Raw genomic sequence first — 24916 nt, 5'->3', positions numbered from 1 at the left:
GCGTCACGTTTGTTAACGTTCGATTCAAAGGAAATCGGGAAGTGTTGACAACCATTTTGTCAGTGCGATAAAATATTTCGTTATAAATGAATCCTTATTGATAAACATTGTCTGCGCCATCTTGACTTTTTTACAATGCCACAATTTTGTCGTACACGGTAGCCATTTTAGATGCTAGGCCGGTCCCAGGCTATCACCTAGCCCTGCGGATGTAGTTTATGGCCCCAGCTGTAGAGAATCCACACATACCAACCCTCCCGATTCAAGCGTCAGACTACTGATTTCAGTGCTACTCTCCCGCCTCCCGATTCCTGCAACCAAAAACGCGGGGGTATATTACCAACCACTAGCGATAACTTCTTTAGAGACAAAAATTATCGCCGCACATCGGCGATTTTTATCGCAGATAAACCTTGCTATTAGCAAGGTTTATCGCAAATGCGATAAAAAACGGCCGCAATGCATGAATATCGCTGAAAAGTCAGCAATATTCATGCATTATCCAGCAAATGCTCTTAGCCATGTTATCCACCTCTCATTAGATAACATGGCTAAGAACTGCTCGCAAATGCGATAAGAAGCGGCCGCAATGCATCAATATTGCTGAAAAGTCAGCGATATTCATGCATTATCCAGCATATGCTTTTAGCCATGTTATCCACCTCCCATTGGATAACATGGCTAAGAACTGCTCATGGTCCCATGAGGAACGCTTCCCATTTAAAAACGAAAAAATAACATTATAGAAAAGAATCGTTTTTAAACACAACATATAAAGCAATTGTATACCTGCATTCAAGAGGAAATGACTGAAAATATCCTTGAGACACATGAAAGCGTTTTCTGGAATGCCCTAGCACCATTTTTTGGACATTATTAACATGGCTATGTAACTCCCATAATCAAAATCTAAATTTGCCTAGCGCAGGTGGCAACGTATTTACAAGACACTTGCCCCATGAGGAATGCTTTCCATTTAAAAAGGAAAAAAATAACATCAATTACACTCAAATGCCTTATAAATATGACCCAAAGCTCTAGCAGTACATATCCAGAAATGTAATTAATTTCAAAAATGGTTTTTAAAAACAACATATCTGTTTCAGCTTTCATAAGAGACCATGGAATGGGCTTCCTATACAACAATAACTTGTGTTACTGCATGCCAGAATGCTACACCGAATATGCAATTACAATTTCTCAAAGTAACAAAATCTATTTCTATACCACTACAGACAAAGCCACAGTTTAAAAACACATCTTTCTTCATCATTTTCTCCTTAGCAAGGTTTATCGCAAATGCGAAAAAAACGGCCGCAATGCATAAATATCGCTGAAAAGTGAACGATATTCATGCATTATCCAACAGATGCTCTTAGCCATGTTATCCACCTCCCATTGGATAACATGGCGAAGAACTGCTCGCAAATGCAAAAAAAACGGCCGCAATGCATGAATATCGTTGAAAAGTCCGCGATATTCATGCATTGTCCAGCAAATGCTCTGAGCCATGTTATCCACTTCCCATTAAATAACATGGCTAAGAACTGCTCAGGGCCCCATGAGGAACGCTTTCCATTTAAAAAGGAAAAATAACATCAAAGACACTCAAATGCCTTTTAAATATGACCCAAAACAACCTATGAAGCTCTAGCAGTACATATGCAGAAATGTAATTGATTTCAAAAACTATTTTTATAAACAGCATATCTGTTTCAGCTTACATAAGAGACCATGGACTGGGCTTCATATACAACAATAACTTGTATAACTGCATTCCAGAATGCTACACCGAATATGCAATTACAATTTCTCTAAGTAACAAAATCTTTTTCTATATCACTACAGACAAAGCCACAGTTTAAAAACACTGCTTTCTTCATCATTTTCTCCTTAATTCATACTATTCTCTATCTAAAATAAATAAATCTTTTCTCACCTTAGCAAATACTTTTTGAGTTTTGAAAACAGTCTCAGAAATACACCAAATTGTCTTCAGCAGAAGAAAGAGGATGCACTCCAGAGGCTGCAGCTATTGAAAGCACAGAAATACAGATATTCATTTCACATATCTCTCATATTAGCCAATCATAACTCTTCCCTCACTTTTTTCAAACCAAAACCCTTCCCCTCTCTGCCCTCTCTACCTTTTTTCCATAGCAACGACCTCCTGGAAGACCTCTCACGTTTGCAAATTCACACAACAATGTTTCAATTTAACTCTGAACTCTCAGTGCACCTGCGTATCCAGTGCAATCTTTCATTAAAAGTTTCTTCCTTGACCATTCAAATTACATCTTTCAAAGAACACATCCATGCACCCTAACTTTCTGTTTTCAGAAATGGAAATACACCAATCACTGCTAATGAATCATTAGCATTGGAAATCCACAGTTTTTTTTCTTTACAAACTCCTACTGTTTCAACTGCCCTTTCATTACCATACTTCATCTGACTGCAGCACAACCTTCTCCCACCATGTTTAACGTCTGGATTGTTGGACATAGTTACATCCACTGGGCTCAAAGGTATGCCGAGAACAGAAATTTACACAACCTCAATTTACAAGATGTGGAAATTAAGTGGTTGGGCCAAAGAGGATTAAAATGTCACCAATTGATACCATTGGTGAAAACCTTTATGCATTTGCCAAAACCTGACCTGTTAATTGTGCACTGTGGAGGTAATGATTTGGGCACTTTGACAGGAGTAGGTCTGGAAATGCTATTAAAGGACACCTTTGAGCAATTAATGGCACTTTTTCCTCAAACTGCCTTGGTATATTCCAATATATGCCAAAGACAGAAATGGAGGTGGTCCAACCAATTTTGTCCACAAATTGAGAAGTCGAGGAAGCATGTAAACAAATCTGTTTCAGCTTTCATGAGAGACCATGGAATGGGCTCCCTGTACAACAATAACTTGCGTTACTACATGCAAGATATCTACAGAGGAGATGGAGTTCACTTCTCAGATGAGGGCAACAGAATTTTCATTCTGAATTTAAGAATGTGCATTGGTACCTACTTATAAGTATCTAAATGTACCATAAACCCAAAAGCTCTTCTCAGAGCTACCCTTCATCTAATCACTCACAATTATTATTTTTTTCTAACTTTTTTCGCTAATTTTCCACAAAATACGCTCCCCGGTTCGCTAACCGAAAGCTAACCTCGCGGAATTTTTAAAAAAAATGTTTTTTTCCGCACATTTAAACCTCGTCAGCCACCCTCAGAAAACCTAGGGGGTCAAGATAAGTCTACCGTGCCCCCTTCTACACATTCTGAACATTATTTGCCCTCCATCTTGTATCTTAATGCGACCGAAACACAAAATGGTGGACTCCCGTGACGCTTAAGGTTCGCTAACCGGGCCGCTTTCCAGAAAGCGGTCCTAAAAAAAGGTGGGAAAGTAATTAGCAGAAAAACGACCAGAGACACTCTCACCAAATATAGATTACCTCATACTACATAACAATCCCTTTCATTCTCACAAATTTGATTGAAATTTCATTTAGCCATTTAGCCTGTAGACCTATCTAAATACCCTGAGGTTAATTACTTCACAAAACACATATAAAATATTGGAATTGACAACCAATGAAAACTTTACTTTCATTTACAATTTTTATTACCTGACATTTGATTGGTTATATACCTGAATATATATAAAGGAAGAGAAGGAAACACAGCCATTTTCACTGCTACTTCCTGAACTACATTTAAAGAGCCTTTTCACCTCCCTGTAAAGTTATTTGATAATTTGTAAGTGGCACTTTAAATTAATTTGTAAAAATGTTTATTGATAATTATTTACTGACCCCCTGCTATAGTTATAGATACAGATAACCTCCTCTGTTACATTTATTGATTGACTTAAACTTCTCTGCTATAATTATGAATTTACTTACTTTAACTTCACTGTTAAAAAAACAGAACAACATGTCTGAACTTAAACCCAACAGTGCCCTAAGTCTTCTAATATAATTTTTTTTTTTAGGCAATTTACAGCAAAAAAATGGAAGGGGAGCAAGAAGAAACTAATGTTTCCTTCGAGATTACATCCGAAGACATTGTAACTGAAGAAAATGTGGATGAAGATTTTATGGATCAATCTTTTGACGAACAATTTATTCAAACCTTACAAGAGACAGAAACATCCATGTTCGACGAGATACCAGATGATATAATGCTGGAAGTTTTAATAAACTATGAAAATAATAAATAATTTTTTTTAAAATCAAAATAAATAAATAAATAAAAAAACGAACAAAAACAACAAATAATTAACATACAGTATTAGAAAAGTCTATCATTCTTTCATCCTTAAAGTACGCTGCCCAGAACGCTTTCCGGTTCGCGAACTTGGCGCTTACCACGCAAAAAAAATATATATATATATATATTTTTTTTTAACCCTCCTAGGCCCTTTTAAAACCTCCACATAAAACCTAGGGGTTCAACGAGGATCTACTATGCCCCCTTATGGTAACTACCCCCTTTGTTTTTGCCTCCTCTTGTCTCTCGATCCTACCGAGAGACAAGATGGCGGCCGCTCCGGACTGTTTAGAATGTTGACAGACACCGAAGGGCCAATCAGCTTCGCTTCGCAAAGTTCCGATACGCGAAAAGTTCGCTAACCGGATCGCTGCCCAGAGCGCTGTTACAGATATATATCTTGATTTAAACGGTAATTTCTCAAAATCCACTGAAGCACATATATTGAGACCTAGCAAAGGCACATCGGGCTAACATTCCCTACAATTTTGCCAAGTTTCGTGAAAATCCATTCAGCCGTTTGGCCTAAAAGTGAGTCCAACCGCCCTATGGAAATTAACATGGGAAAAACGCGTTTTGGGACCCCCTTTTTTCTCGGCCCCCCCTTGACGACCCCACCCCAAATTTTCAGGGGCTGCTCAGAAACAAAATGTGCCATTTTCCTGAAAATTTCAGCCGATTCCGTCCACAAACACTAAAGTTATTAGACATAGAATTTTCAGAAATGCCATAGGGAAAAAATCCTAACTATATATACCTACTGGCGACCGCCAGTAGGTAATATATATATATATATATATATATATATATATATATATATATATATATATATATATATATATATATATATATATATATATATATTACCTACTGGCTATCGCCAGTAGGTATATATAGTTAGGATTTTTTCCCTATGGGATTTCTGAAAATTCTATGCCTAATAACTTTGGCGTTTGTGGACGGAATCGGCTGAAATTTTCAGGATAATGGCACATTTTGTTTCTGAGCAGCCCCTAAAAATTTGGGGGGGTTTCGTCAAGGGGGGCCTGAGAAAAAAGGGGGGTCCCAAAACGCGTTTTTCCCATTCATTTTTCCATAGGGCGGTTGGACTCACTTTTAGCTCGAACGGCTGAATGGATTTGCACGAAACTTGGCAAAATTGTAGGGACTGTTAGTCCGATGTGCCTTTGCTAGGTCTCAATATATGTGCTCCAGTAGTTTTTGAGAAATTAACGTTCAAAACAAGATATATATCTGTAACAGCGCTCCGGGCAGCGATCCGGTCCGCTTACTTTTCGCGAAACGGAACTTTGCGCGCAGAAAGCTGATTGGCTCTCCGGTGTCTGTCAACATTCTAAACAGTCCGGAGCGGCCGCCATCTTATCTCTCGGTAGGATCGAGAGAGAAGAGGTGAAAAACGAAGGGGGAATTTATTGAAAGGGTGCAAGGTATACCCCTCTTGACCCCCTAGGATTGTTGTTGGGGTTATTAAAGGGTCCCGTGGGGAAAATAAAAAAAAAATTATTTTTCACGGTAGAAGCGTTTCCCGGGCCGCGAACTGGGCCGCAAACTGGTAGCGAAACGGGAATTCGCCATTTTGTGCTTCGTTTTAATTGTTTAGAGACAAAAATTATCGCCGCACATCGGCCAAAATGCATGAATATCGTTGAAAAGTCAGCGATATTCATGCATTATCCAGCAAATGTTCTTAGCCATGTTATCCACCTTCCATTGGATAACAGAAAGCTGATTGGCTCTCCGGTGTCTGTCAACATTCTAAATAGTCCGGAGCGGCCGCCATCTTATCTCTCGGTAGGATCGAGAGAGAAGAAGAGGTGAAAAACGAAGGGGGAATTTATTGAAAGGGGGCAAGGTATACCCCTCTTGACCCCCTAGGATTGTTGTTGGGGTTATTAAAGGGTCCCGTGGGGAAAATAAAAAAAATTATTTTTCACGGTAGAAGCGTTTCCCGGGCCGCGAACTGGGCCGCAAACTGGTAGCGAAACGGGAATTCGCCATTTTGTGCTTCGTTTTAATTGTTTAGAGACAAAAATTATCGCCGCACATCGGCCACAATGCATGAATATCGTTGAAAAGTCAGCGATATTCATGCATTATCCAGCAAATGCTCTTAGCCATGTTATCCACCTTCCATTGGATAACAGAAAGCTGATTGGCTCTCCGGTGTCTGTCAACATTCTAAATAGTCCGGAGCGGCCGCCATCTTATCTCTCGGTAGGATCGAGAGAGAAGAAGAGGTGAAAAACGAAGGGGGAATTTATTGAAAGGGGGCAAGGTATACCCCTCTTGACCCCCTAGGAATGTTGTTGGGGTTATTAAAGGGTCCCGTGGGGAAAATAAAAAAAAATTGATTTTTCACGGTAGAAGCGCTTCACGGGCCGCGAACTGGGCCGCAAACTGGTAGCGAAACGGGAATTCGCCATTTTGTGCTTCGTTTTAATTGTTTAGAGACAAAAATTATCGCCGCACATCGGCCACAATGCATGAATATCGCTGAAAAGTCAGCGATATTCATGCATTATCCAGCAAATGCTCTTAGCCATGTTATCCACCTTCCATTGGATAACATGGCTAAAAACCGCTCTGTGCGTGAGCTTTTTTTTTTTTTTTTTTTTGCTGCGTGACGTTTGTTAACGTTCGATTCGATGGAAATCAGGAAGTGTTGAACCCCATTTTGTCACTGCGAGTAAATATTTTGTTATAAATGAATCCTTATTGATAAACATTGTCTGCGCCATCTTGCGTTTTTGTCCAATGCCACAATTTTGTCGTGCACGGCAGCCATTTTAGATGCCTTGACCAGGGCCACTCTCTGCACGCCGTCGATTCTCAGCATGGCTCCCCACCCTCGCACGCATCTCCCCCACGCAATGGTCACCCCCGCTCTCTCTCTCATGCATGGGCCATATACTTCCCCCATCTGCGCTGCTCTTCTCTGAGAATCACACCCTGTGCCCGTTCGACACCTCCCTTTCACCCTATTCACTACCGCACCCTCTGACACTTCTCTTCCTCTGTGTCCGATTGTCCAGGCCGGACCTAGGCTATCACCTAGCCCTGCGGATGTAGTTTATGGCTCCAGCTGTAGAGTATCCAGACATGCCAACCCTCCCGATTCAGGTGTGAGACTACTGATTTCAGTGCTAGTCTTTCGCTTCCCGATTCCTGCAAGGAAAAACCCGGGGGCATATTTCCAACAACTAGCGGTAATTTTTGTCTCTAACTTGTTTAGAGACAATAATTATCGCCGCACTTCGGCGAATTTTATCGCACATAAACCTTGCTATTAGCAAGGTTTATCGCAAATGCGATAAAAAACGGCCGCAATGCATGAATATCGCTGAAAAGTCAGCGATATTCATGCATTAGTCAGCAAATGCTCTTAGCCATGTTATCCACTTCCCATTGAACAAGCGCATGGTCTTTTAAAGATTTGTGAAGTACTCGGGGCGGCGGTGTGTGTGTGTCCTCTTTCAGGAGCGGGCGGGGGGGCACTGGCAGCAATTTGCAGGCCAGGCAGTGTTCAACACGTGCATCACCTTTTCTCTGCCTGCTATTGCGCTCCATGCTTCGGAAAGGTAAGAAAAAGAACGTGCATTTGAGTTTGAAATGTCCGATCTTGTAGCAGTACACTTGCAAAGCCCACACATGACAATAACCCGATTCAAGGCCCCATTCACCCGATTTTTTAAAAAAATATAGTACTCCAAGACAGTTACATTTTAAAACTTTATTAATATTTAAATATAACGAACGCAACAAAAACTGTAAATATATTTAACCATTTTTTGAAATTAACCAGAACTATAACGATAACAACAACAACAACAATAATATAACTTTTATGCCTAAATTACGCAAACATTTAGCTAATCTGCTAAAGGGGGGAGTCGCCATTTCTTTACAATAATCAATAAGAAAAATCCACATCAATAGGGTTGCCCGTTTTCTCGATGCAGCACTATAGTGCAATATACACAGCACCTGGGGTGTCAAGAGTGAACAGGTCTTTCTTTGTTCCTTAAGATGTTATCTCCGAGAATGCTGATGCATTGGTGTCTGTACACTTCTTTGTCAATTCTGTCAAGATGATAACTGCTTTATAAACAGACGATATAGTCAAAATGTCTCCACCAACCAGCGGTCGGAATTCCACCGCTTTCAGCAGTCCAAAAAGTTCGGTCAAATCTTAAGAGCGGGAGCAACTCAACTACATGGTGAGCGAGACGTTGTAGTCGCAAGAGCGAGCGGTAAACAGCTGAATGGCGGAAGAGGCACAGAGTACCAAAAATGGGCGGAATGGCAACTAAAACGGTAAAGGGGCGCCCTACGACAGCGTGTCTTCAGGTGAAACGGATTGTGGGACAAGGTCCAGAATGAAAGATTCTTCAAAAGGGAAAAAATTCCACCGGACCCCGGGAGCCGGCCGCCTATGCCGGGGGCGATCTCAGGCCTCATCAGGGCAACACGACTTGGGGAGGGGGCAGGAGCCAAGCGCCCCTTCTCAGTCCGCGCCATCTCACCGCCCCTCGGGGGCCTCCGTCAAGTGGTTTAGGGAGGCACCGTATCACATTGTTTTCCAATGCAGTCAGGTCCACAAATGGACCCCACTTACTTTGAATAGTGAAGCTGCAGCAGGTGCAAATAAGGTTTAAACAGTGTTACAAGAACTGCTTAGAATTCTGAAGTATGGCACTCAATAACCAAGACTTATGCCATTTATGTAAGGCAGTGACATGGAAGCAACTCAGGGACAAAAAGCATGAACGAACATTCACGTATGAAAATCTTATTTGGAGAAGGGGTAGAATCCAAACGCCCCCTGCCAGTTCGCGCCACTACACCGTATGTGGAAAATCTGAAGCCATCATTCTACAAACTCTCAACGCTTGTTATCAGTGCATGAGTTTCATGCTCGATCGATTGAGCTAGCCGGATCGGGCAATAAAAAGTATAAAATAGTTATGTAAATAGTTATTTAATAAAATGTTTTATTCTGTTTCTTTGGTGGTGTGTTGTGTATATTTATAATATTTGCATAGGGTTTGCCGTTATTTTGGGCGGTGTGGGTGGCGGAGTCGAGCTGTTTTGCAGCCCTCATGGTGTGGAGCTCAATTCATTTCACTATTTTCGTATTTCTCATGAAGGGTTATTCCTAATGTTTGTATTTTACCGAGGTTAAAAAGAGATCGAATTAGTGGTCTACTGATTTTGCTCGATTACTTTTATTTTTTTACACGATTTTTCACTATCTGCAAAGACTAAACAGAGTATTGCGACTTTGTGCTTGTTTGTAAATAGAGAATGATCCAAAGAGAACCAATTGTAAAACAGTAAATGCTTGGATAATAATCAATCAAATGGAGAGACAAGCAGGTACGACGGATTACAACAGGGGTAAAGGTCTGCGTTAACTACCGTTCACTATCTGCAAAGAGAGAGTACTACTAAGAGAAAAGAGGGGAGTGGGGAGGGGGGGCAGCGTTCAAAGCACATCAGCGTGCATAAACACGAAAACGTTTTTACCTATCACGTACTTGACATTTGACAGCTTTTGATGTTTGCTATTAAAAAACCATTGAAATTCACAGAAAAAACCATAGGTTATACTCCATATATAGTTAGGAATTTGCATTTACAAAACCTTGAAAATTCAATGAAAAAACCATTGGTTTTAGGCCATATATAGTTAGGGATTTGCATTTAGAAAACCTTATTTTACTCGCATAAAACCATTGAAATTCCATATATAGTTATAAGCGCTAACTATATATCGCGCACCCGCAATCCACTGCTGATGATGTCACATATTACATCATTCATGACATGGTTAGTGACATCACTGATGACATCACTGATGACATCTCAAATGACATCACTGATGACATCACTGATAACATCTCATTTGACATGACTGATCACATCACTGATGATATCATTCATGTGATAATACCATGAACCTCTTCAGACTCTAATATAACCTTAGATACAATCAGTGTAAACAGACAGTCACTCATCCATGGAGTTACTCACACACCTAGTCAGTTATGCCAAAAATCAATCACACCTCCATTTTCTCAACTATACAGTTATACACACCTTACTTATTCAAACATATACTAACACATATTTACTTTACTCTCTTATACAATCTCTGATACATGTTCACAATGATCCATACAGCCACTCACACATTCACTAGCTCTTATGCACAGTTATTTATAGATGTCAACTCTCACATGTACTGTGTTTTACATATGTACTTAATTTGACATGTAGCACTGAGATATCCATTCATTCACTAATACACTCATGCACAGTCAACCGCCCATACAGCTGTTTCCACATGCAGTTTTGAATCTATACATATAGTGAATCAACTACTCACACATCTATGTACAGAGTCACACACCTCCCAGCCACCCATACACACACACTCAGTTTCCCATACAAATACTTGGACAACCAATCAATAACCCATACAGTTACTCATATAGCTACTGATCAACATATGCAGCAGTTTGTAGAACAACAGATATAATGATGTACAAATTAAGACAGTTTAGTCACTAACTCATGCCCTCAGTGAGACACATTTAATCACTCACTCATACAGTCAGTCATGCACCTACTAAATCCTTCATCCAGACACTTATATATCTACTCATTCTTCAATATGTAAAACATATTTTAACTTTACAGAAACATACAGTCACTGGATGTTGTAATCAGTGATGTCATCAGTGATGTCATTTGAGATGTCATCAGTGATGTCATCAGTGATGTCACTAACCATGTCATGAATGATGTAATATGTGACATCATCAGCAGTGGATTGCGGGTGCGCGATATATAGTTAGCGCTTATAACTATATATGGAATTTCAATGGTTTTATGCGAGTAAAATAAGGTTTTCTAAATGCAAATCCCTAACTATATATGGCCTAAAACCAATGGTTTTTTCATTGAATATATATATATATATATTAATACAAACCAGTCCTAAAGGTTCGACGCTGGCGCTCTTTTTCATTCAAACGGTGCGTCTTTTCCGGCAGGACCACTCCAGTTTAAATTTTCTGAAAATACAACCCCACTGTCAGGCAGTGATGGTTGCATATGAAAGACGCACGCACTCACTCGGAAGTTATGAAGTTGTTAAGGCGACTTTATTTTCAAAGAAGAGGCAGCGTTATATATGCCAAGGTGAATTGAAGAATGAGTGGGTGAATGAGGATGTGTATGGGTGATTTGATGAGTGCATGACTTACTGTATATGTGAATGATTAAATGTGTCTTAGTGAATGTATGGGGGAGTTACAAATCTGTGTGAGTGTATGTATCAGTCTGTAGGTTGGTGTGTAAGTGGCTGCATGGGTTGTTGAGTAGGTACAGGAGTGTCTATATGGGTTATTGATTAGTTGTCTGCTTACCTGTATGGGTGTCTGTGTGTCTGTGTGAGTGGGTGAGGGTATGTGTGACTCCCTGCATGCATGGATGTATGAGTGGATGAATCCCTGGGTGTATGGGTTCATGAGTGCATCTGTGAGGGAATGTACGTCATCAGTGATGTCATTTGAGATGTCATCAGTGATGTCACTGGCCATGTCATGAGTGATGTAATATGTGACATCATCAGCAGTGCATTGAGGGGGAGCAAGTTATAGTTAGCTCAGCTAACTATAATGGCAAAATTTCTCTGGTTTTATGTAAGTGGAATGTCACCCTAACTATAACGTCCCTGAAACCTGTGTTTTCTTCAGTGAATATATCTATATATACACACCAATAAAATAAAATCTTTTAAAAAACAAGCCTCTCTAATGAAATCATAAAATGCAAAAACTTCAATTTAGTAAAACTAGTTTAAGCTTTAAAACATTAATAATGACAAATAAATAAACAAAAACATAATGAAGTTAATTATAACAATATAAAATAAATATAAAAGTTCCAATTTAGTACATATACTAATGCCACTCCAAGTTATACAAAACTAGGCAAACTATTATATTAAATATATAAAAAATGTACTAATCCCACTTCATATAATTTATAGATAATAAAACTGGGTAAAATGTACACATCTCCCTCCAGTAAATGCAACACTAGGAAAAGTGTTGGATTGATGATAGGTAACATTTATTATTCCGTTTCCAGTAAGGACAACAGTGGGGAAAGTTTTGGATTGCAGAGGGTTGCAATTTACTATTCCGACTCCATGCATTCAACAACAGAGAAAGTGTTAGATTGCTATGGGTTAAAATGTACTATTCTCACTCCAGTCAGTACAACAGTAGGGAAAGTGTAGGATAGTGGAGGGATAATATGTACCATTCTCACTCCAGTAAGTACAACAGTAGGGAAGTATTGGATAGCAGAGGGGTACAACGCACTTTTCCCACTCCAGTCAGTGCAACAGTAGGGAAGTGTAGGATAACTGAGTGGTACAATTTACTATTTCTAATCCAGTCACTACAACAGAAGGGAACGTGTTGGGTTGCAGAGGGGTTAAATGTAGTATTTTCTGTCCAGTTTGGACAACGGTAGGTAAAGTGTTGTATTGCACACTGGAAAAAAATCCTATTCCCACTCAGTGCAACATTAAAAGCAAACAAAATAGCTTGAACAAAATTAAATTATTTTAAGAACAAATTAAATAAAGAAAACTAGAAATATGTGCAAAAAAACTGCAAGTATATTTAATATTTAAAATAAAAAGATATTACAATGTTAAATACATATCACAAATAACTACAAATGTTATTATAAATAAAATACAAAAATAGCTTTCATACAAATAAATTATTTGATTTAGAAATTATTTATTAACAAAAAAATATGTAATACATACATTTTATTTAGTTACTTCCCACCCCTATAACCCCACAAAACATATAACCTAGACCTAAAACTTAACCTTAAAAAGCTAAATATTTACACTATTAATATAAATATTTATTAACAAAATAAGTATCATTAATGAGATATTAATCATTCATTAATTATAACTAATTACCTTCCCACAGTATACCCCCACAAAACACACAACACTCATAACATTTATCAGAAAATTATTTGCACATTCAACATAATTAATTATCAATGTTATAATTACTATTAATTAAAACATTATTTATTAATTACCTACAATCAATTTACTTCCCCCCACATACCACTAAAAGCCCTACAACCCACATCTAAAATCCTAAAAAAAATATATTGCACCATTTTCTTAATTAATGAACAATTAAACAAATATTATTAGTTAAAAACTAATTAGGGGCGGTTACGATAATGGTCAGAAGTGCCTCCATGGTCCTGTCGGAGGCGATCGGCTCGATCCAATATGCTTTGGATGCTGTCCCTCCGACCCCTGCATAATGATACCCAAATCAAATTGCTTACCTACCGACTCGGTGTCTCCAATTCCGACTGGAAATTCCGACCATGAAGCCTTCAGTAATACCAAATAGAACAGTTTGGAGAGACTTCTGACCGCAGAACCACTCCAATTTGATGCGTATTTCCTATACACCAAATCAGTTGGATCAACCACCTCGTCAGAGCAGGCAGAAGGGGCGTATTTCAACTACAAATATCATCACAACATGCTTCCTTTAACCTCTGCTGTGCAGCTATGGAGTCCATTACATATGTCATCCCTCTACTAAACATCTACGATGAGTATTACAACCCAAACCGACGCGGTCATCGCCGCCGGTAAGTAAGACACCTACCCCTACAGATTAACGTAGCTACCCTGTGAATGTTAATAGAGTAGAAAGTGTTCCATTGCATGTTGAGCATGGCAAATGAGGGAATATCATCATGAGGGATCTACAGTCTGACTGGCAAATACAGGGGGAAACAAATGTTTTAATTTTGAACAGGAACGCCCTTAGCTACATATATATATATATATATATTAGCGCCGGGACGCCCCGTTGAGGTAGCTGCGCGCTTTATAAAATACACAAATATATATATGTATGTATACTGAAATGAATGGATGAGTACACCGCAGCACACAACGAAACATTACAGAGCAACAGAACATCAATGCACTCACAAAAGTATGTCCACAGAATCATGCACTGGCACCAGGGCCACCCCTACATTCATCATTTCCAAGGGAAGAACCTGAATATATGATAAGCATATAAATACCACAAGATCTCATGTCATAGAAAGTCACATTGCAGGAAGTGCCACACAATTTACAATAATCATCTTGCCATTTTTCAAACGTCACAGCAAGAAGCACCTTATCTAGTCTGTATAGCTTGAAATTGGCCAACAACTAGTAAGAAACCCACATGAATATTATGTCAACATATGAGGCCGATCTACCATGTAGCAATACAATGCATCTAACCAATCAGATGGAAAAGCAAGGTCTAGATCGTTTACAAACTCACATCATACTAAACCCGATGCACCAATTGTTGGCAGATCATCACATGACTCGAAACACCAAATTGACTAATACAGTCCAACCTGGCCTTCCACTCCTCCACTGCCACTCACCCATCAGCCCAATTGTGCAGTCCCACATCCTGAGTCCTGATGAGTACAACAGTGTCCAAGCAGGCATCCACCAAAGCATCCACTCTCCATTGTCTCACCCTCACCGCACAGCAAGTAGCCAAGTCATCATAGAGAGTCACAACAATCATGGTATTTTGGATGTGTCAGGAATAACAACAAGCGAAGGATCCAGCCCAGATCCAGAGCAGGACTCAGACAGATGAATCCTTTACATACAATCCCTAGCATGCACCCAGGTCTGTTTGCACGTGCACTTCACTCAAATATATTGGGACAAAACTATTTTGGGGCCCCATATGCTTTGCCAGGCCTGGTTTACATGCCCCCAGTGGACCTGTGCCATTCCTCCACCACTGTTCACTGAGGCCAGCCTGCCGGGCATGAGCTAGGATACATACTTGTACAGTCAGGACCAATGTTCCCTCTAATTTTTTTCCTCTGTGTGAGGCAGTGTAAGAGCTATGTGCGCTGCAACCAAGGCTATGTGTGCCAGTAACGAGACCGCTCTTGTGAGTGCAGCTTCAAATATCACTTCAAACTTTTGCTTAAAAAAGTGAAAAGACAGTGACAGGTGCCGTGTTTAACATGGGCACTTTAACAAATGCTCTCTTTGAGAAGATTTTTTTTTATAACACCTTAGTTATTATAATTGTATTTTTCGCAGTTTCACGCCTGAGTTATGGTAGGGCTGCATCAGACATTGGGCTAACACATTTTAGTGCTAGTGTCACAACACCACATTAAAATGCATTAGTCACACATTCTAGCGCCCCTCTGACAATACTGCAATTGAGGCACACTGCCATTGAGGCAGCACCAGCCCGCTAAAATTGTCTAACATATATGAGCATGCAACTGGATCTTCAAATTTAAAATGCTATGCGTCAGAGATAGAATATTCATGAGCAGTGCTGAGTTGGCAGGTTAGAGTTTAAGAGATCAATTAGCCATGCCCCAACCAGCCTTCCTGTGAGTCTACTCTGGGTGTACCAGCCATCACATGGGTCATCCATGGGGCGTGCCTAGCCTGCTGATTTGCCACAATCACACCACTCTTTTGGTTACCAGAAGCACACACATGCTTAGAAGATTGGACACCCTGGCGGTTGGTAGCTTTTATATTCTTTCCAGCACCTGCCAGCATAGAAGTCATATTACCTGAGCCTCTTTCACAGAATATTATAGTTTTACAAACTGCTGGGCCCACTCCCTCCTAAGCCCCCACGTCAGCCTGGACAGAGATTGTTGACAAAACTGTCACCTTCTTAGCCCCTGCTGTGCCCTCTGAACATGTGTACTTTTGTGAACCAGAGGCACAGTACAGGTCGTGACTTGATACCGGGACTTGATTGTCGTCAGAGTGGCACACAAGTGTTTAAGTGTGACCAGCAGAGGTAGGGGGTGTTTTTAAAAACAAGCTTGTCACACAGTAGCTGCTGCTGAGGGCACATCATTTCAGGAGTCAAGAATTATGTTTTCAGGGAAAGGAAATGGGAATGGTAATTCCAAGTGTAAGTGATTCAGGACCCCAAGAGTAAAAAATAGTAGAGCTTTCATTAGAATACTATGCATGCTGCACAGAGAAGGAAATTAAAGATCCTTCAGCAATAGAATGAAAATGCAGTTCTCTCAGGTTTTCTCCCCTCACTGCCAAACAAACTATGTCCATCAGATTCCCTTTCTTTTCCGGCTCCAAGCAAAAAAACATCATTTGTAGTGACTCTGTCCAATCATTCACATCATGCACTCTAGCTCAGCCATTCTAGTAGCAAAACGATCATTAACCATCAAAGTAGTCTGATTGCTTACTAAAAGCTCCACACATGCAGTAGTAGAAATGGGAAGGATCAGCAGGGCACGAAGTACCCCTACAACTTTAATTAAATAGATTCTGTTCCCCAGCTTCCCAGGAAAGCAGAAATAGCCAAGGCCCACAGATAAGGCTTGGCGTGCATGGCAGTTCGGGGCAGGGCGGGTAGAGAAGGCAAAGGACTCTGTCTCTTTCTTCTAGCCAAGAGAAGACAAGGACAGTGTCCACTTCTGCTCTGCCGCTGGCAAAAGCACTCACTAATTTCTGAATAATGAGCGTAAAAGCATTAAGGTGATCATGTTGTTCCTGCTTACATTTCACATGCTTTACTTAAACTTGCATTCCCTATGAGAGTTTGCTTTTTCCAGGATGTTGTAGCTTTTATTAGGCCGCACATTACTCTCGTCTAATGCGTAATTTGAATTGTGTCACATCCAGGTGTTTATAGTGGGGCACAATTGGGTTGTAGCTGAAGGCAGTGCAAGTTTCTCTCAGTGGGGCAGTATGGTGTTCAGTGGAGGAGAGGATGTGGCACTATGCTCAGAGCTGTCAATTTGGAAGTGGAGAACCAGGTTCAGCCTTCATGACCACTCCACCAGACCACTCTCCTGAGGGAGCACATTCCCTTGCTTGACCTTAGAAGACCCCGCTAGACCTTAGAAGCCCTGGTGTCTTAACACAAGCATGTGGACCCTAACGGCGGCAATTGTGGGCTGTCCTTGAAGGCCTGTCAACAACAAGCCATACTGAAGTTCACCTCGAGTTTTGCGGGCAGACCTATGAAGCAGCACACCCTAGTGTGACATTGACTGTCACTAAGGTCACAGAACCCTTGAGCAGGGTGGCTCTAGGGTGATGCGATCGCACCGGGGCATTGACTTTGGGTGGGGTGTCATGCTTTCAAGTATATTATATTTCTAAAAGCACTTGCTCCCTCCTTCCTGGCCTCCAGCAATTTTAGGCAACAATAAAAATGTCATGATAACTCTGGTGATTAATGTTCTTCCTGGAGAGATGGAGTTTCGTTAAATGGAAGTTTTGACTCATGAAAAGGTAGCACAGAGAGCTAATTTGCCTACTGCAAAAAACATGTACCTGCCAGATCACAAAGTGCACATAATATAAATGGGTCAGTGGGTTACTGCTTTTGTCAGTGAGATCCTTTTGTTACTTACAGTTTATAAGTCAAAATCCTAACACAGAACAGTGAGCTATTAACTGTCATCTAAGAGCGGCATGTTTTTTCCCCAGTCTGATTATCCTAATGATGCAAAAAGGGTTCATTTGAATAGAAATCAATTACGGTTATTAAGGGGAACCCCCAATCATGGTATTACATATTAAATTCAGACTTTGTGTTTCTCCAGACCAATCACTAATAAACTATACTGCCTACTAGTATGGATGTCATGTGACTCCTATACCTTGTAGTCCTTTGTCTTATGTAACATTTCCTATACAGAGATTTACACACATATGTTTAATTGTATATTTGTAAGGAGTGCGATGTACAGTGCTCTGACACCCTACACTGGAGCGAGAGTGTGGTTATGAAGACTTGAGGGGTACTGTTAAAGGGTGATAGTGAGCGAATCAGTGGTGGAGGGAGTCATTGGGGGGTCACCAACAAACAATGTTGTACAGGACTCCACCAGGAGCTTTGGGTAATAGAACTTCTGGAAATTCTTGTGCAACAAACCTTGCGCTGAGTGACCAAAATCGAAGGCTCAAATGGGACAAAGTTACCCCTATAACCTTCTTACAAGATACACTAGCCAAGGTAGAAGGTGAAGTCGCCATATGTCTAGATAACAAAAATTCTAGTAATACCCTGGTCGAGGCCTTTAGCACTATTTGTCAACAAGTCAAATTAGATCTGACCGTGAAGGCTAAATGCAATAAGACCATGGGCCCCAAATGGTTCGATACAAATTGCTCTAAGGCTCATTCAACTCTACTTAAAGCCTTAAAAAACAAACCTAGAAACAGAGTAATGGTAGCATCTCTAAGGAAAAAATATAATTTGGCTATTAGAAAGAGGAAATCCGAGATAAAAGATGAAGCATGGAATAACCTGTTACTGCCTGAGACACAGAAAGATAGTGCCAAATTTTGGGCAGTAATAAATCACCCATACTTTGTAGGGTTAGATCATCAAAGAGCGGACTGTATCATACCAGACGAGCAATGGGTGACACATTTTAGTAACATTTATCGTCACATTGATACGAGTATAGACCAGGAACTTCCTCTTTCCTTAGCGCCAAATCCCATCTCCCCTTTTACTCAGGATGAGGTGAAAAAAGCTATCAACGATACACTCTGTAAAAAGGCACCAGGACCAGATGGGGTTCCGGCAGACTTTTTTAAGAGTGTCCCCGATTTTAGCTCGAAAATTTTAACAAATGTTTTTAATGCAACACGGGATTTTATTTTCCCCTCTAGTTGGGCAAACTCAACTATAGTGCCAATTTTTAAGAAGGGTCAGAGGACAGACCCGGCCTGTTACAGGCCAATTTCCCTTATTGATTCTAGTGTAAAGATTATGGGCAGAGTCCTATTATCTAGACTGACCCTTATTTTAGAAAGTAGGGGCATTTTATCTAATGCACAATATGGTTTTAGATCCAAGAGAGGAACGTTAGATCAGTGCCTAAATTTAGAATTAATTCTAAATAAGTATGTTGTCGGCAGGGAGGGGTCTTTATACATGGCCTTTATGGATCTGTCATCGGCTTTTGACCTGGTCAACAGGGCAAAGCTGTGGCGGATCCTCCTGGCCATGGGTGTCGACCCCCCTTTGGTCGAATACCTGGCCGAGTTACATAAGGACCTTCTGACCTCGGTCAGAGTTACTCAGGACGGAAGATGCACGTGTCACTTTAAGTCGGAGAGGGGGGTTAGGCAAGGGTGTATACTTGCTCCCCTCCTCTTCACCTTATATATTAACGACCTAGAGGCAGTAATGATTACAGCCCACAGCGATATTCCGCGTGCGGGGGAGACAAAGATTCCTGTACTCCTGTACGCGGATGACGCTGTCCTCCTGGCACGCTCCGGAGTCGCGCTAAATAAACTTCTTGCATCCTTCGGGACTTTCATGTCATCTTTGGACATGAAAATTAACACAGACAAATCACATGTAATGATTGCTGGCCCCGCAGGAAGGAAAAAAAAGTCACTAACTTTCTCCTGTGCAGGAAAGGAGGTAAAGAGAGTATCCTCCTTCCCATACTTAGGTGTCACTTTTGACGATAGGGGGACTTGGGGCCCTCAGCTTTTGGCCAAAAGTAGCGCTGTCGCTAGAGCGGCCGCAGGGCTGCTGGGTTTTGCCAAAAAGCTGGGTGCTCGCCCAATGGAAAGCATCATTAAAGTTTACAATTCCAAATGTTTGTCAGTTGCCCAGTATGGCTCGGTAATCTGGGGATACACCAGCCCAGCTAAAATACAGATCGTAGAGAATAAATTTTTGAGATCCTTGCTCTCTGTCCCCCAATCAACTTCGACCTTTGCAATACACACAGAGCTAGGTGTGGGCTATATCTCAGACTTACTAAAACTAGCGCCAGTGATTGGTTGGATAAAAACATGGCTCAATCAGGAGCTAACTTTAAATCATACCATACTAAAAGATTGCTTAGCCCTGGATAGAGCCCTCCACATTCCCTGGTTGAGATATGTTAAAATGCAGCTTACCCTGGCAGGTCGTCCGGAGCTTTTTTGTTCTCCAGAAGGAATAACTTATGGCGATATAAAACTAGTTAAAAACACCCTGACAAATTTATACGCCATGGAAAGGGAAGAAGCAGAGTTAAAAAAGACTATGGTAAGGAAACATTGCACGCTCTCCTTAGCCCCAGGAATGGAACCTTATCTCCTCTTTACCACAAATTCCTATCACCGCTTTCTCTTAACGAGATTTCGCTTCGATTTAATTCATTTTGTACTGGGCAACTTCAAATCTTGGTCGCGACCCGAGGATGCCGATCCATGCGACTGTGATCACTTCTCGACACAGGATACGATGCACTTTATTATGTTCTGCGGACATTACACTGAGCTCAGGAAAAGTTATCTGCTCCCTATCTTACGCCACCAGGGCTTCATCCAGGTTAAACCAGCCCTGTTGTTCTTGCAGCTCCTCCCCAATGTAAATGTAGCTTTTTCAGTGGCTAGTTTTTTGGTTGCAGGCGCACGTAAAAATAAGCACCGCACAAGGCACAGGCACTTTATCTTTGATAAATGAATTTCCTCTCTTCCTCATTTCTTAAATGAATTGTGCTTAATAAACCCTTCTTTTTTTAGCTTTTTAGATATTTATGTATGTCGCATCGTGGCTTATTTGTTTTATAATATTGATTGAATGTTTCAAATTTGATAAATTGTTTCTGTGCTTCAATGAAATGTACTGTAATTAGGATATGCAAAATGCTTGCTCTTTTATGATTTTAAATAATCGAATAAAGAAAATTGACTGACTGACTCCACCAGTGCTAAAGCCGCCCCTGCCCTTGAGGCCTGGCCGCCTCACCCATTGGTCCCTCTGTTGGCCTTGTTTCAGCAGGAGTAGCTGTAACTCACCAGGAGTTGGCAATGCAGGATTTGCAAGCATGCCAAACTAAGTTCACAAACTTCACAGTCTCTCTGCTTCATGCACAAATACTTTTAACATGTGATGCCTGCTTTGGGGCCACTGAAATTATGCATCAGTGTTTACTACATTATGCAGCCAAAAAAAGCCTGCAACATAATGCAGTATATTTTTAAATCCTTTATTATTTTTACACATACTAACAGTCTCTAGAAAGATTTTGCTTTATTAGTACCAGTGTAACATACAAATCCAGCAGTGCGAAAGGTGATCACTCAAACTTTGCAAAGGGTCGTCCACTTTGCAGAAACACAAGTCACATTTTTAGTAACTTGAGCTACAAACAATGTATTATTTAAAATTGTCAAATTATGCAGCAGATAATACAGTATGCTGCAAATATTACAGAACCAGAAAGGTTATAGAAAACATTTGCAAACTAGGATATTTTGCCATTCATGCTTGAACTGCTCTTGTGGAAAAAGGGAGGAGAAGTGCTGATGACAGAAGCTGCATCGCTCGAAGACAAATAGTTTGTGCTTCAACTGTTAAGCATATTTCACCTGAAAGCACATGCCATGTTTGTAGGCTTGCTGCATTTCTTCCCTTAATAGAGCACAGCTAGGGGGTGATTGTGTGCCTTTGTTAATGTTTTCATGTTAATCGCAACACCAGTCATGAGCTGCAATTAAAATGAAAACTTTAAAAAAGGCACACAATCACACTGCAGCACAGCTCTATTAAGAGAAAAAATACAGCAAGTCTACAAACCCAGTGTGTGCTTTCAGGTGATTTTGAAAGCACGTGCTGTGTTTGGTACTGCATTTCTTTTGTTTTATATAGTGCGGCTGCAGGGCAGATTGTGTGGTTTGTTTAAAGTATTCATGTTATTCATAGCTCATGACGGGTGCGGCTATTAACACGAATACTTAAACAAATCACACAATGAGCCCCACAGTCACACTCTAAAAGACAAAAGAAATTTAGCAAGTGCTCCCTCCTTGATCCGACAGGCTGCCTCCTCTGCAACCTGAAATGCCTGTTTTTCACGCCACTCACTATTTAAAAGTGGTGGCACAAATGCCCTTGGGGATATGTGTGCGCACCACAAAAATGGCACTGCGCGCTCTGGGGCACCGAGGTGCATGCACGTCAGCAACATTAAAGGGAACACTGGTCAGGGCACGGTATCAAAATGTTCCACTTGGAGTTACAGCACTCAAAAAGGTCTAAAGTGATACGAGCCCACATGGAGCAGGCTTTAAATCTGCAGGTACATAAAGGATGATCCATGATCCAAAACCTTGGTGAAGGAAGACACACGTCTCAAACCTGAGCCAATTTCTTACATACAAAAGAAAGAGACAGGGAATTGTGTTTGCCGGCATACGACTCAATGCATGTACCTGCGCACGAGTGACAAGACATTTCAACATGCAAACAAATCCTTTACTATCAGCTCATTATCATGTCCTGGGCACAAATGGGGATGGATGTAAATCACCTTACATTAACCAGGCAATGCAGATCTGGTCAGATGGGCATAACAAACATTCATAATTAAGTCAGGCATACTACAACAGGAGCATATGGTACAAAATTGTACAACAAGATAACCACAACAAGATAGAAGAGCAAAGAGGGATGATGGGGATTTAGGGCAGCCTCCCACCTACCTCACAGTCCACACAAGGGGAGGAGACCATGACCTCTAGTACAATAGCCATTGTCAATAGTAGACATTGTAGCATATGCAAATTCTAAGAGACACCCCTACACATGAACAAAGGAGGAAAGTTCAGGCAGCCAGTCTTCCTCACATGACAGAGCAAGTGCCTCATCTAGACTTGTCTGGCCCACCGCTGAAAGGTCCATGACCACATGTCTATGACCCTGACCCTTCCAAGTCCTTCACTCATCCAGTGGCTCTTCCTGTGCATCTTGTAAGTCCTGTAACAAGTTGTCCTACAGATTAGCTATTGCAATACTGTGGAGACACACAACCCACTACATGCGCTACACAGTAGCCTCATTTCTACACAATTAGTGAGTTTCTGCGCCCAAGTGTTGCAGTGTTGGGACAGCAGTGGCCTAACAATGCATGCAAATGGTCTGGTGTATGCTGAGCATTTAGAACCATTGGAAACCTTTAAAAACATTATCTGCATGAATATTCCTCTCTGCATCTCCTCCAATGGAAAGAGGTTGAACCAACCCCTCACTGGGCTAAGTACATCTGTAACTCTGGACCATAGGTTTGCAGCATACAGCCATGCCCAGAACATATGTATCAAATACAAAATAGGTGCATTACATCATTTGCCTAAAGGGCAGGACACAACATTTCAGGGTCAGACAGCTGAGGTGAGACATGCCTTGTGCGAGATGTCAAATTGAATGGACTGGTGTTTAGCATCACGAGATACTGTACAACAGTAGTGCCTACTGTTTTCCCACTCCACGCCTGTGAGGGCTCAGAACATATCAGTGTCCCATAGCCAGCAAGCAGGTGACATGGGTCATTCTTCATGTGTTCAAAGACATCAACAAATAAGGTTACCAGTCTCCAAACTCCACCCATGATGTGCAGGGCATGGGTTAGGGGGCCATGTGTTGATTGAGTATCTGTAACTCTCAACATGTGTCCGATCTTAGCCATCAGGGTGCCATGTGCAAAGAAATGGCCCCCTGGAATGTCAGGATCTTCCTACAACTGGCCAAAGGTAAAGTGCTCCTGGCCTCTGAGCTCAATCCTGTGTCTCGCCATGTTATCAGTCCTTCCCAAGAATGCTTCTACGGAAAAGTACTAGGAAATGCAGAATAAAAGACGGAGAGTGGAGGATAACATCCCTCTGTAACCTCAGGTCTATTTAGCTCAAAAAAGCAACTTTAACCAGGCTGTCAGTTCCAAAGGCAAGCTAAGCTCCAGGGAGCTGCAATGATCCTGCCAGCTCTTGTGCCCTGCATGTTGGGAGCATGCCCACTTCAGGCAACTGCCTCTCAGCCAAACAGCACACTGGCTATTACAGCGGGGCTGACACATAACATCCCATAAAAAAATTCACACCCTTCACACAGGCAGATGCAGCCTCCACAGAGCTACACTTATCCTGCCACCATTGCAGATCAGCTCTTGCAGCATGGTGTCCAACTCTCTGGAGGTGGCATAAGTCACAGCCACCAATGGTGATGGGAAAATTACAAGATGCAGGAGAGCATAACCATTTTGGCAAGAGAAAGATATCCTTGGCCTGCAACTGAGAGAGTGCTAAAACAAAAAGGACAATATGAGATACAGCAGATCAGTAGCTAAAAGCAACTGATACAACAATGGAATAATAAAACATACATTAAAACAATATAGAGAGGGAAAAGGAGCATCATAGCATTTTTACCTTTGCCGTTTCTTCTAATAGACCCAGTTTGCAATACCCAGCAATTGCTATCCTATGAGGCCTTGGGCAACTATGTATAATCCTCAACCTGCTGGGTGCTATTTCATTCCTATCTGGGCTTCCTTCTTATAAGCCATGCATGACTTTAAAACTTAGCCACTCCACAAGCAAAGAGTGGTCTGGGAGCTGTTCTTAAGATGCACAAGGCAACATGGTGGTTCTGTGTGCCCAGTTGCCAACAGATCGGTTTAGCCATTTCATCTTCGGCTTA

General features: G+C 41.1%; 1 protein-coding gene across 1 annotated transcript in view; it reads right to left on the bottom strand.

Moving 5' to 3' along the window:
* Positions 1 to 24916, bottom strand: part of NTMT2 (N-terminal Xaa-Pro-Lys N-methyltransferase 2) — a 623657-nt gene that overhangs the window by 444235 nt on the left and 154506 nt on the right. The window lies entirely within an intron of this gene.

This window comes from Lissotriton vulgaris, chromosome 1_1, assembly GCF_964263255.1.
Source record: "Lissotriton vulgaris chromosome 1_1, aLisVul1.2, whole genome shotgun sequence".
NCBI classification, from domain to species: Eukaryota; Metazoa; Chordata; class Amphibia; order Caudata; family Salamandridae; genus Lissotriton; species Lissotriton vulgaris.
Note: the sequence above shows the minus strand (reverse complement) of the source record. Positions and strands in the feature narration are given on the sequence as shown.